Here is a 2,635-nt window from a genome sequence, read left to right on the forward strand (position 1 = left end):
AGTGTTTGTTGTCTCATAGTAGTGGTTGGAAAAGAACAGTACTTTATATGTACAGTGAAGTGCTGTATATAGGTACTTTGGTAGTATACACATACGTGTGAGCAGGTTGCAAAGTATGACAATTATTTGGAATAAAATATGGAAAAAGCTGTGCGTTTAAAAATGCTGTAGTACATGGCATTTGATAGAGTGGTTAAAAAAGAGAATATTCTTATTAAGCTTATTACCGGGTAAGGGGCAGCAACTATATAGCGGTCTGGCCGTGTTTATCATCGAGCACCCGTGTGGACTTTATCAACTGAATCAACTGAATCTCCATTCTACAAGCTGCAGCAGGAGCGCGACACGACCCAGCCAGACACTCTTTTGGAAGTTGTAAACTTCAAGTGAACGCAGCCCTGCTTGTAAATGCAGCATTAACTCTGAAAGCTTCTGTGTGAAGGATTTCCACTGTGGTCAGAGGTCAGCAGCCTTCTGTGCTACACGAGTCGGAGGACCCGGACAACACAGGTAAGGCAGCTGTTTTCCTGACACTTTTTATCAGTGTTTAGAACATCGATCGTTTGTATCCTTTCTATTTTAAACACAGAACGGCATCAACACGCCGTATATTCAGAGTTTTCTACACACGTGGCAACATTCTTTTTACACCACGGGATAGAAAATAAAAAGACTATTGACTTTTTAGTCCCATTTAAATGTAAAAAGGAAGAAAGACGTTAATTCTATCCACAGCAGCAATGTGCATGTGTTTGTTTATTCAGTAAATCAAACGCATTACTACACTACAATGGCAGACAAGGAAGGCAGCAGAGATGCAGAGGCGTCCATTTTATTTAATGAAACCTTGCAATCACTACCAAAACAGGCTGAGAAAGCAATGCCACCACAAATGAAAACGATACAACAGAAGATGTTAAAATTGGAAAAATTACATAAAAAGGAAACGAACAAATGGTGGGAAATCAAGCCCTTACAAAATTACCTGGACAATCGGAGAATACCCAGAGGCCTTAGAATTTTTACCATACCAACATATGAAGACCCGGATCCGGCAATGCTAAATGAATGGGGGGAAGCCACCAGTGAATGTTCTTTTAAAATGTTGACAATATTGGATAAATATGCTAAAAGTGACAGAACCAAAGCGCTCAAGGAGATTGAAATACTTGAGCAGGACGTATACAATGGTCCAGATGCTGAAGCAGCAAGCAAAATAAAGACCCAAATGCAAACCAATATCAGCAAATATGAAGAAGAAATAAAGGAACGTAAGCAAAGAAAGTTTTTAAGAGACAAGGAAGATTATGCCATAGGTCGTATTTATACATTTGCAAGAAAATATGATAATGTTCGCAAAATCATTCAAAAAAAGGCAGAGGTCAATGATGAAAATGCAAGTCCGATAGAATCAGAAGTCGAAGAGGACGCTAGCACTTACACAGATGTCTCAAACTCAAGCAGTGAGGACACCCCTATTAGGTTAAATTTTTTAGAGGAAATGAGACTTTTACACCAAGTGGGAAAAACAACACAAGTGCGAAATACAAACAAAAATCGTCAGCAAAAGGAGGCCAACAAGTGGGCGCTGGGGAAAGAGGAAAAAAAGGAGAGCAATCGACAGGCCGTCTGACACGCTCTGGCAAAACCCAGAAGAATATTCAGTAAAGGATACAATGCAAGTAATTAACTTATCAGACAGACCCCTAACTCAACACGAACATGAAGTACTAGGAAAAGGTCTGACTTTTTGCCCCACAGCTAACTTCGATTACTCCCAAGCAAGAATTGATCTATACTGCTTTATCCGCAAACTAAGATTGACTAAATTTCATGCCAATTTGAACAACGTGTCAATGCCTGGACCGAACATAATTCCTTCACATCTAAACATCAGTGACATACCGGCCTTAAGAGACCTTGTAAACTTGGGAGAGAAGGAGATTATTCAGATTCCTCAACACGCAGTACAAGATGAGTGGCAAATCGAATTACCAACAGAAATAGATACCTGCATGGCAGCTCCCAGTGGCATGAAAAACAAGTCCAAATTCAATCCCTCCAATGTGTTTTGTCCTATGATAGATCTATTTGAAGATCTTGTCATAGATGATCTCAAAAAAATGACGATCAGACAAAGCACAGTCCAGAATATGACGAGATTGCAACACACAGCGATGGAAAATTTACAAGCGTACACATTGATCATTATCAGATCCTCGGACAAAGATGGAAATGTGGTAGTTCTTAATACCAAGGACTATCAGACAGAAGCAGCTCGGCAGTTAAATGATACTAGTAATTATGTTAAACTGCCCTGTAACTCCTACCCAGAGTATAAAGTACAATATGACACCATGTTGGACCGATGGTTAAGTTTGGAACTCATTACCACTAAAGAGAAACAATATCTAACCAAAAACCATCCCGAAACTCCAATCATACACTTTATACCGAAAATTCATAAATCCATGATTAGACCACCGGGAAGACCCATCGTGGCATCCATAGACTCTCTATTTGAAAATACCTCTAAATTTGTCGACAACTTTTTGTTCCCCTTTGTGGAAACTTTACCTTTGTATACAAAAGATACCACAGCATTTTTTAATCAGATTGCACACATTCCTTGGCA

This window comes from Ambystoma mexicanum, chromosome 7q (genome assembly GCF_040938575.1).
Source record: "Ambystoma mexicanum isolate Mex_15411 chromosome 7q, UKY_AmexF1_1, whole genome shotgun sequence".
In the NCBI taxonomy this organism is placed as follows: Eukaryota; Metazoa; Chordata; class Amphibia; order Caudata; family Ambystomatidae; genus Ambystoma; species Ambystoma mexicanum.